The following is a 13,105-nucleotide window of genomic DNA, read 5'->3' as shown; positions in this document are numbered from 1 at the left end:
GTTTATTTTCCATAGGGAGGGTGTGAATCCTACTTCTGTACCTCAAGTTGGTGCAAGATTTAGAAATCTAGATTGATAAGGGGATCCAACCTGATCCTCTCGGGTGTTTGCCCGATTTTTCACAGCGAGACAACCGGTAGATAGAATCTCCCAATAACGCGAAGAACGCAACCTGGAGAAGAGGAACGAATCCAGCAAGCAACGTGGTGGAGATCACCACGCCTCAAACCCTAGCTTGATAACCCTTGATGACACAAGAACCCTCGCAGCAATCTTTATTATAAACTGATAATCGGCATCGCCGAACCCCGGAGGGATGCAACACGTGAACACACACAATAGTTTTAACCTAAACTTGTCTACCTCTAACCCTAGCCGACCTAGTCCCTTATATGAGGGGGTTGATGGGGCGCCCCACTAGGTGGGCTGACCTGGTTTGGCTTGGACAGGCCCAAAACCAAACACAACACTAATTTAACCCTAATTGGCCCACCACATGACCTGGCTACATTATTTCCTAACATAGAATAAATGACACAACCTTAGACTTAATTATTACATAGCGTAGGTCGTCCTAGCGTGTCAATCCTGAATCCTCGATGGCGTATCGCCTAGCTTGGTGAAGTCCTGAAATTGGGCTTCACCTTGGCCTTCATGCCTATATCATCCTCCCCCCCCCCCCCTTCAAGAAGCGTTGTCCTCAACGCGTGAGGGTCTTCTCGAAAAGGTGACGTGATATGAACACGACATGTCCGCGCCGTCTTCAAGTCTTGCCTGCCTACCACACCACATCCTCCCTCGCGGCTTGCTTGACTCGATACAGCACTTGGCGCCTCCTTTCTTCTCCACATGAACTCGGACTTCAGCGCCAACATCTTCTTCGTGTGAGGTCTTGATGGAACCCTGTGTTGCTGAATATGAACTTTCCTTATGCAACCCTGCAAACGAGTAATGACTGGGCCACAAAGTTGGCGAACACGACCATCATTGCCTCTATGCAACCTCCATGTTGCTGAAAACTGGGCGGCAGTGCCGCTGGTATGACGCCAGCAGTGCCGGGGTACACAGGCCGGCAGTGCCGGGGTGCCCCAAGCGGCAGTGTCGGGGTGCTCCTGGCGGCAGTGCCGTGGTGCACATGCTGGCAGTGCCGCTGATACAGGGTGGCATTGCCGCTGGTGTCTGTCTCCTCTGATGTGCTCGCCTCCCGCTCCTCCCTCGCGCATCTGTGCCTTATGCACTAAGACATGATCAGCACAACTATCATCAGTCTGAATATTGGCATCAACACAAACTGGAAGTGTAGATCATGGTGCACTATCCTTATCAACAATAAGCTGGACTTCGATCGGCTTGTCACCAACAAGTACTGGCTTGTCATCTACAAGCATGGCTGAAACGTCACCAACATCGGAACATCATGCACCTCATGCAGCACTTTAGGCTTGTGCAACTTCTCCTTGTGTACCACCAATTCCACATCGGATTTGATTTGATCATCACCCATAGGCTTCAAAGTCCACTGTTTGCCACCATGCATAAAAGAATATGTATTTGCTCTCCCAGCATGTGTCACACTACGATCTTACGGCCATGGACGCCCAAGTAGCAATCCACACACCTCCAATGGCAGCACATCGCACTCTATCTCATCACCATAATCATCAACTGTAAATGGCACAAGCACCTTATGAGTAATCTTCAGCATACCACAGCTATTCAACCACTCAAGACGTTTAGGTTCAGGAAGACGCCGTGTAGACAACCCCAATGCTGCCGCCATCGCCTTGCTTATTCCATTAGTACAGCTAACACCATCAATCATCAACTTGCAAGCCTTGCCCTTTATAATGCACTGAGTTTGAAACAAACTCCACCGCTGACCCTTGTCAACTGTCTTGCAAGCATCATCTTGTACCTTCTTGAGTTGCATATTCAGCCCGCTCAATGGTACATACTCCTCCATAACCACAGTAGTGCACATGGTATCAGAGCCAGTTCCTTCTCCACGGTAGTGTTAGAGCACACCACTTCCTTGTCCATCTCTGTGGACTTGACCACAAATCTAGCACGCAGAAATTACTTGAAATCTGCTCAACTAGATCGTACACCAATGATACCCTCAACTGTCAGAGCATCACGATACCAACTAGCCAGAACATCATCAACACGTCGATAGGCAATAGTAAATTCAGTTTGGCCACCAAATGTATTATCAAACGTCTTGCATCGCTCAAACCCACCATCAATGTGGGATTCCCAAAACTGAAATTCCGCCGGTGTCGCAGAGCTAGCCAACCTTGAAAGGACACGGATGTCGCTAGAGGGGGGTGAATAGGCAGTTTAAAACTTTTACGAGATGGGCTTAACAAATGCGAAATAAAACTAGCGTTTACTTTGTCAAGCCCAAAGCCTATATACTATGGTTCACCTATGTGCACCAACAACTTATTCTAAGCAAGGGTTCACCTATGTGCACCAACAACTTATGCTAAGCAATACAAGCAACTTATGTGATAGCAAGATATATATAACTTCAAGCACGATGGCTATCACAAGGTAAAGTGCATAAGTAAAGAGCTCGGGTATAGAGATAACCGAGGCACGTGGGAGACGATGATTTATGCCGAAGTTCACACTCTTGCGAGTGCTAATCTCCGTTGGAGAGGTGCGGTGGCTTAGTGCTCCCAAACGCCACAAGAGGCTCACCTTGAGGTGTGGTTGCTCGATGCACACCAACGCCACAAAGGCCTCACCCCAAGATGCGGTACTCACACCACACACCGAACGCCACGAAGGCGCCTCACCTAAATCTCCGGTGACCCTCACCACAAAGGCCTAGGTCACGGTTCCATTAAGGGATTTCCTTCGAGGCAGAAACCGGGCCTTACACAAAGCTTGGGGCACGCATCCACAACTTAATTGGAGGCTCCCAAGAAATCGCCACAAAGGCCTCAAATCCGTTTAGGGTTCCAAGAACCCAAGAGTAACAACTTTCTTGCTTTCACTTCCACGAATCACCGTGGATAACTCAAACCGATGCACCAAATGCAATGGCAAGAACACCACAAAGATGCTCAAGTACTTCTCTCTCAAATTCCAACAAAGCTACAAAAGCTATTGGGGGAATAAGAGAGGAAGAACAAATAGGAGGAGAAACACCAAATTTCTCCAAGATCTAGATCTAGTGGATTCCCCTCACAAAGAGAGGGATTTGATTGGTGAAGATGTAGATCTAGATCTCCTCTATCTTTCTCTCAAATAGATGCAAGATTCATGGGAGGGAGAGGGAGATAGCAAGCTCAAAGAAGGTCAACAATGAAGGCAAAAACGAGCTCAAACGGTTGGGAAACTTTGGGGAAGAAGACCCCCTTAAATAGGGCAAGAGAAATCTGCCCGTTATGCACAAAACTCGTCAAAACCGGAACTTCCGGTCATTTGGGGCGGAACTTCCGTCCCCCGGAAGTTCTGGCCAACTTCCGGGTGAAGTAGGGCGCCCCCGAAATGCTCCCGGTATGTTTTCTGCGTGCAGAATCGTCATTTCCAGAAGTTCACCGGAAGTAGGGCGGAAGTTCCGGCCACCGGAACTTCCGGCCAACTTCCGGCCAAAAAACGGCTTCACGGAAACTTGAATAACTTTTGCATCCGGACTCCGATTTTGATGATCTTGGGCTCATTTCAAAGCTAGTAACAAGCTCTACAAGATCATGCAGGGAACCATCATAGTCCAGTAAGGTAGGATAGAAATAAATGATGAAAGGTTTGACCTATCTAAAAAAGACATGCCGATAAAATCTCCAACCTCGAAAATGCAACAACTTGAGTTAGGAAACTCGGATTTAGGTGAAACCAATTTTGTTGTAAAGAAGATGACAAGAGCTACCCCACAAAGAGTGAAACGCTTAAGAACAAGTGGGGTAGGTTTTTCTATGTATTTTAGAGTGAAACCTCTCAATACGAGAAACCGAGAAAAACTCCAATATCGAAAACGCAACAAGTGATTCATGCGGAATCCGTTTTCGATGAACTAGAGCTTGTCATGAGAATAAGCACAAGCTCTAAAACACCATATGGATAAGATACAAATAACAACCAAGAAAGATGATGCAAGGATGCAAAGGTTTGAGCTCTCCGAAGGATACAATCGATTTACTCACTCGAAAGCCCTCTTGATAGTACGGCAACTAAACTATAAACCGGTCTCCAACTACACTATGAGACCGGTGAGAAAGAAACCCTATCAAGAGCAAACCTTATACTTGCGCATTCCACTTGAGCTCGATGATGACGATCTTGAACGCAACAAGATGGAACGCCTTTCTTACTTGTGCTTGCTTGACGAAGTCTTGTAGATTGCTCCCCCATAAACCACCATGGGAGAGCTTCTTCTTCGGCGCAACTTCACATATCCATGATCACCATGTGGATGGAAAGAGTCAATCAAAGGATCTCTTCAAGATGGCTCATCTTGAACTAGCACTTCATTTCTCCATGGCAAGCTTCAAGCTTATGATCTCTTCGAGTTGGCTCATCTTGAACTTGCACTTCATTTCTTCATTCTTCATCATGTTGATTTCTTGAAGTAACTTGAGGGCACACTTCATCTTCATCTTCAAGACATACTTGACACTTGATATCCTTCATCATTTTCTTCTTATTGCAACCTAATACAAACATGTTGATGTCTTGAAGTAACTTGAGGGCTCACTTCATCTTCATCTTCAAGACATACTTGACACTTGATATCCTTCATGAAATTCTTCTTATTGCAACCTTGAAGCCAACATATGGTTCAAGAATTGCCTATGGACAACTCCTACAAATATAATTCAATGCAAACATTAGTCCATAGGGATTGTCATTAATTACCAAAACCACACATGGGGGCTCCATGCACTTTCAATCTCCCCCATTTTGGTAATTGATGACAATCTCTTTGAGAGGGTTTATATAAGGAATTTAAGTAACAAATAAGTTGAATATATAGAGCAAACTTCCCCATAATATATGCATGTGTGAATGATATTGACTTTCATTGCATATATTGGCATTCAAAGCCTAGTGGAGTTTCCTCTAAATATTCAACTATGCAAAGCAACAAGATGCAATGCAATAAAGGCACATGCTTAAGCACAAAGCAAAGACATAACCAAATTCCCTTAAACCCTCCAAACTTCTCCCCCATTGGCACCAATTGCCGAAATGGGTGAAAAATTTAGAAGGCCAATATAGTGAGAGTTCCTCCATAGCGTGTGCATTTCTCATAATTTGAGTGGAATCAAATGCACATATCCAATGACGAATATTCGGAAGGAATCACACTATAGATAGGATCAAAGATCGCAAAAAGATAACAAAGTCAAGAAGCTTCAACAAATGAAGCAAGCAACCAAATGAACCACAAGGAATATACCAAAAGAAAGATATATATTATGATAAGATCAAGAAGATTGCTCTAAATAATATGAGGAAGCTCCCCAAGGTTTGTGCACAAAACTAGACAATTTGCATTGGAGTATAAAGTGCACAAACATGGAATCATCACTCCCATAATATCATTCAAAAACAAAAGATACCAAGTGAATCAAACTCTAATGATCACCACAAGATAGTGCTCTAAATCAAATGAGGAAGCTCCCCAAGGTACATGCATAAAATAAAATGTTGCATTTGAATACAATATGCATAACATGGAATCCTCACTCCCTCATTTAAAACACAAACATTTGTAATAGATCATACATAGAAAAATAAGCTAAACACTTGCAACAAACAAATAGTTGATCAACAAGTAAGAGGCACCATAATAAAAAGGCTCAACCAAGAGGATATGTGAAAGGCATGATAAAGCATATTATAAGACTATTACAAGGATGAGCAAAAGCATCATCATAGTCTTCAATAAATTATATTGCTTAGCATGACCAATCAACACGCAATAAATAAATAAGATATCAAAAGGAGATGTATCATCTCTTATGTGTATAAGTTTCTCTAAGTGGGCAATATCACAAAGATATTTATCCACAAAGAAACATGAACACACAAAATAGATACGCAAGAAAAATAGTATGATATCCAAGACGAAGTCATGCAAAATACCAATAAGAATTTTTGCTTAATAGCATGGCCAAAGGCTCAATTTTATCTTATTGTACATTCATGAACTTCAACCACAAACAACTAAAATACATCACAAATATCAACAAGGGATAGAAGATAGTTGGGATGCATTTGAGAAAGGCAACAAGTATCACAAACGGGGATACCAAAAGAAGTAACTAAATTTGCACTTTCATCTATATTGCACATGTGAGAGCCTTGAGGAATTGATATGCAATAAAATTGCTAGATAGGCATAGTTGGGATGGATGAATCATGAGCATGATTTAAAATACTTCCCAACAAATGCACTCATCTCAAATTACTCACATTCACAATAAAGTGGTTTCATTAAGACTTTTGCAAGAAGCACAACATTTGCAAATCAAGAGATTCATGCCAAGATGCAACCATAAGGTTGGATACAAGAAAAGTATGCATGAGAAGATACTTGTTACCAAGATAGCATTGGTGTAGATGTAGTAGATATGTGTTCGTTGACCATCCTAGCTTGCCTCAAGTTACCATTGAGTCACCACTTCTTTCCAAGAGTGAGACAAGCATTCAATGCATATCCATTGTACCTAACCCAAAGGTAAGTACAAAATGGTCCCCAAACTAATTGGGTCCGAAGTAGTTAGACACACTACAACATATAGGACAAACTCCACAATTCTATGTGCATATAGATATGAAATTGAATTTCATGCACATCTTAGCCAAATTAGGATTTGATAGAGTTTACCCTATATATTGGATCAATGAAAGTGACACATGCCATAAGATATACATATATTAAATATGCATGCACAATACTTTCAAGGACCAAAGGAAGATACAATTTGGATAAAACACCAAATAAATCAAGGGACAATGGTTGCCCAAATTATATCAAAGAATCGAATCAACACAAGATTGACTCCAAAGACTTATCTCATTATAAGAAGCTAATTAAGCCAAAGCACAAAGGAATGAGATAACCAACTCCCAAGAGAGCAAGGTTCCAACAAATAAACCAAACCCTCGACACTTTTTATGATGGCACGAAGTACCAAAAAGAAAATTTATGTCTCCCAAAACCAAATTTTTGATAATGATCAAGAGAAGTTTAAGCATTATAACAAATATAGGAGAGCTCCCCCAAGATTAGTGCATTATCTAGGATTTAGAATATGGATACAAAATGCACAAAACTAGGATTATCACGCTACCTATATCTACTAAAAATGCTAAGAAAGTTTGAATAGACAAATTAGATCCATGAGATGCAAGGAAGACACATGGGAGTAAAAGCACAACAAATTCATGGCAATAAATAAGGCAATTTAAACACAAGAGCCAATGTAGATATGATCAATAAATATCTACCTCATAATTGATTACCAATTGTCCTAGGATAAGAGGTATTAGGAAATATTTCCCGGTGGTAGTTTGTAAGTATACATAAGATCATATTTACAACGAACAAAGCATATGGTAAAAGATAAGAGTTAACCATCATGCAAAGAAAGTTTCTTGATAGCTTCATTTAGTCATACCAACATGCAAGGCAATTAATAGTATTCATACCAACATGCAAAGCAATTAATAGTATTCATACCAACATGCAAAGCAATTAATAGTATGACTTGAAGCACATGGTTTTCCAAAAATGTATTGAGGGACACGTTGTGAAAAACCATGCCAAGAAAATTTTCACAAATAATATCCAAAAAGATATTAGCAATGAAGCTATTTAAGCAAATTGGAGTTTGTTTGAGCAAACATGCCACATAGGAGAGAGATAATTTACGATATAAATTCTATGTGACACAACCTCAAATGTTCACATTTTCTAGGCTTGTAATATGCACAAAGCTTATAACTCCCCCATAATGTGATAAGGAATTTATTTTCACAAGAGGCAAATAAGATCCAACTAGAGATATTAATGGACATTAGAATTTGAATTTCTCATGAAGATGACATACCACATAGAGACTAGATAATCTTGCAATATTAATTCTAAGTGATATTCCTCATGTACACACATTGTTAGGATCATGAAATTCCCAAAGAAATATCACTCCCCCAAAATGGGATAGTCCATTAATCGCTCATAAGAGCCATATAAGATACAACAAGATGCAAAGTGGCTCCAACACAAACACAAATACATGGTGTGCAACCCAACATGCATAGACTTGATTTCTCAAGAAAAGCAAATAGGAATCACAACATATACAAACACATGTTAGGAACAAAAACTGACACATGCAAAGGGGCGAGTAACTTTCAATATAAATGAGTTGAGCAAATGTTACCGCAAGGAGGAACATTGAATATATAATAGAAGCAAGATAACCAAGAATTGGCTTGAGATAATATAAATGATGAAGATCCCTTAATTCTTCATGATGTAGCCAAGTCTCCAATGCCCTCTAACAAGCACCTATTGATCAAGTTTTGGATTGTTGGTCCCCAACTAAGTTGGGTCCTAAGAGGTTAGTCACAATAGGCTTGGCAACCCAAATGGTTCTTTTCTTGACACCACTTTGAGCACCAACATATTTGGCAAACACATTGCCACCCTCATCCTTACGAAGAGAATAAACATCATCAATGGAGATAGAGTTGGATGAGGTACCAATAGTGCAAGAAGAGGAGATGTGGCCCTTCTCACGGCATATGTAGCAAGTTCTTTTCTTCTCCTTCTTCTCACTAGATTTCTCCACAATGGGAGCATTGGCTTGATTCTTCTTGGGAAGTGGAATTTCTTCAAATTGAGGTTGAATATGAGTTTGAGCTTGAGGCCGCTTCCCTTTTTGCTTCTTCTTCAAAGGGCAAGATCTAACATGGTGCCCTTCAATTTTGCACTTGAAGCAAACAATCTTGGCCGGGTCTTTGACTTGTACTTGGCCCTTCTTGTTGTTGTTGTTCTTGGACTTGTTCTTGTTGTTGGATTTGAATCCAAGTCCACTCTTGTCATTGGGGGATTGTTGCACACTTAACATCGTGTCAAGTTTGCATTTCCCTTCATGACTCTTTACCAAGTTGGTGTTCAAAGAAGTGACTTGGGCCTTGAGCTCTTTGATTTCCTCTACATGGTTAGTAACAACACAAGTACTAGAGGAAGTAGAACCTTCATTGTTAGAGCAACAAGGCAAAGAAGATAATTCATCACAAGATTTAGCAATACTATGAGTGGATGAATTACTAGGACTAGCACATGGCAATATAGCATTTTGGGTAGTAGTGCTAGTATCCACATGAGGCTCACAAGGTGTTGCCTTTGATATGATAGCCTCATGAGCTAACTTTAGCCTATCATGAGAAGCTAGAAGATCCTCATGGGAGCTAGAAAGCTTTCCATGATTTTCTTCCAATTTTCCATAATTTCTAGTTAGCAACTCAAGTTGAGCCCTTAGCTCAACATTCTCCTTCAAGATAGATGCTTCACAAGAAGTAGAGTTAGTAGCACAACCATCATCACGAGACATATTAAGAAGAGAGGGTAACATAGCATGCTCTTTTAAATAGGAAGCTTGAAGTTGCTCATGGGACTTGGTGAGGATAGAGTATTCGCTCTCCAAGACCTTGTGGGCCTTGTCTAGATCATCTAGATCCTTAACAAGTTTATCATGACCAACACCAACTTTGGGATTTTCCTTTTTAGGCATTTTTACTTGAGCTTTAGCATGGTCTCTTTCCTTAGTGAGTTTAGAAACTATTTCATTTTGAGATACTTCAATGGTTTCAAGTTGCTCTTCAAGAGAGGCTATGGTCTCTTGTTCTTCTTCAAGATCATTCTTTAGGGATGCTACATCATTGGCATACTCTCGTTCAAGAGCACCCTTTTTATCAATGGTGTTCTCATGCATCCAAATAAGTTTTTGGCTCTCAATAGCGGTAGTCAAGATTTCAAAGAAGTGAGTGCTAGCAATTTTATCTTTGCAAATAACCTTGAATATGCTCTTACCCTTATCGCGTAGAGAGACAACCCAATCCTCTTCTTCATAAACATCCTCATCCTTATCACCACGAGAAGTATGAGGTTCCATGGTAGGAGATACCATGGAACCCTTGGCCATAAGGCACATATGAGAACCGTGAGATAAAGATGAGGAGTTACTTGAGGCTCCTTTCAAGATCTTGTCTTGACCAATAGAATCTTTGGTTTCCTCTACAATGTTAGTCACACAACAACTAGAGGAAATAGAAGCATTTTTATCATGGCCACAAGACAATGCAAGCATATCATCATTAGATTTATTCAAGCAACTTACACATGATATGCAAGGACTATCAACACAAGCATGTAAATCATTTCTAGTGCTAGATGTGTTTGAGTCCGTAGATGAAACATTGCAATGAGATAGAGATGAAGAATCATCAATAGAAAGCTCAATATCAACATTGCAATTTTCATCACCACTCACCATATCATTACCTTGTGTCTTGACACACTTTGGTGAAGTGGATGAAGATGAGAACTCATCACGTCCGGAAGTGGAATCAATACAATCATCCTTAATAATATTGGACACATCATATTTGTCTTGAAGCTTTGTCCATAATTCATGAGAGCTCCCAAAAGGCATGATTGACGAAGTAACTACATTGCTCACAACAATGGAAAACACATGAGACGCAAGAGCATCGAGGCAAGAGTTTTTCTCCTCCTCAAGAGATAAATTTTGAGGATCCTTAGGAGAAGAAAAACCCATGCCAAGAAATCGCTCCATGTCTGGGGACATACCCCATAAGATTTTAAGCACATAAATTTTCCATAGATCATAATTTGTGCCATCAAATATAAACAAGTTATTGTGCGCTAATCCCCTAACCGACATCTTTACACTCAAGGCGGTGAAGCCTAAGAATGAGAGACCTTGCTCTGATACCAATTGAAAGGACACAGATGTCGCCTAGATGGGGGGGTGAATAGGCGGTTTAAAACTTTTACGAGATGGGCTTAACAAATGCGGAATAAAACTAGCGTTTACTTTGTCAAGCCCAAAGCCTATATACTATGGTTCACCTATGTGCACCAACAACTTATTCTAAGCAAGGGTTCACCTATGTGCACCAACAACTTATGCTAAGCAATACAAGCAACTTATGTGATAGCAAGATATATATAACTTCAAGCACGATGGCTATCACAAGGTAAAGTGCATAAGTAAAGAGCTCGGGTATAGAGATAACCGAGGGCACGTGGGAGACGATGATTTATCCCAAAGTTCACACTCTTGCGAGTGCTAATCTCCGTTGGAGAGGTGCGGTGGCTTAGTGCTCCCGAACGCCACAAGAGGCTCACCTTGAGGTGTGGTTGCTCGATGCACACCAACGCCACAAAGGCCTCACCCCAAGATGCGGTACTCACACCACACACCGAACGCCACGAAGGCGCCTCACCTAAATCTCCGGTGACCCTCGCCACAAAGGCCTAGGTCACGGTTCCACTAAGGGATTTCCTTCGAGACGGAAACCGGGCCTTACACAAAGCTTGGGGCACGCATCCACAACTTAATTGGAGGCTCCCAAGAAATCGCCACAAAGGCCTCAAATCCGTCTAGGGTTCCAAGAACCCAAGAGTAACAACTTTCTTGCTTTCACTTCCACGAATCACCGTGGAGAACTCAAACCGATGCACCAAATGCAATGGCAAGAACACCACAAAGATGCTCAAGTACTTCTCTCTCAAATTCCAACAAAGCTACAAAAGCTATTGGGGGAATAAGAGAGGAAGAACAAATAGGAGGAGAAACACCAAATTTCTCCAAGATCTAGATCTAGTGGATTCCCCTCACAAAGAGAGGGATTTGATTGGTGAAGATGTAGATCTAGATCTCCTCTATCTTTCTCTCAAATAGATGTAAGATTCATGGGAGGGAGAGGGAGATAGCAAGCTCAAAGAAGGTCAACAATGGAGGCAAAAACGAGCTCAAACGGTTGGGAAACTTTGGGGAAGAAGACCCCCTTAAATAGGGCAAGAGAAATCTGCCCGTTATGCACAAAACTCATCAAAACCGGAACTTCCGGTCATTTGGGGGGGAACTTCCCCCCCCCCCCCCCCCGGAAGTTTCGGCCAACTTCCGGGTGAAGTAGGGCGCCCACGGAATGCTCCCGGCATGTTTTCTGCGTGCAGAATCGTCATTTCCGGAAGTTCACCGGAATTAGGGCGGAAGTTCCGGCCACCGGAACTTCCGGCCAACTTCCGGCCAAAAAACGGCGTCACGGAAACTTGAATAACTTTTGCATCCGGACTCCGATTTTGATGATCTTGGGCTCGTTTCAAAACTAGTAACAAGCTCTACAAGATCATGCAGGGAACCATCATAGTCCAGTAAGGTAGGATATAAATAAATGATGAAAGGTTTGACCTATCTAAAAAAGACATGCCGGTAAAATCTCCAACCTCGAAAGTGCAACAACTTGAGTTAGGAAACTCGGATTTAGGTGAAACCAATTTTGTTGTAAAGAAGATGAAAAGAGCTACCCCACAAAGAGTGAAAAGCTTAAGAACAAGTGGGGTAGGTTTTTCTATGTATTTTAGAGTGAAACCTCTCAATACGAGAAACCGAGAAAAACTCCAATATCGAAAACGCAACAAGTGATTCATGCGGAATCCGTTTTCGATGAACTAGAGCTTGTCATGAGAATAAGCACAAGCTCTAAAACACCATATGGATAAGATACAAATAACAACCAAGAAAGATGATGCAAGGATGCAAAGGTTTGAGCTCTCCGAAGGATACGATCGAGTTACTCACTCGATAGCCCTCTTGATAGTACGGCAACTAAACTATAAACCGGTCTCCAACTACACTATGAGACCGGTGAGAAAGAAACCCTATCAAGAGCAAACTTTATACTTGCGCATTCCACTTGAGCTCGATGATGACGATCTTGAACGCAACAAGATGGAACGCATTTCTTACTTGTGCTTGCTTGACGAAATCTTGTAGATTGCTCCCCCATAAACCACCATGGGAGAGCTTCTTCTTCGGCGCAACTTCACATA

This window comes from Lolium perenne, chromosome 3, assembly GCF_019359855.2.
Source record: "Lolium perenne isolate Kyuss_39 chromosome 3, Kyuss_2.0, whole genome shotgun sequence".
NCBI lineage: Eukaryota > Viridiplantae > Streptophyta > Magnoliopsida > Poales > Poaceae > Lolium > Lolium perenne.
This window is presented reverse-complemented; position numbering follows the sequence as displayed.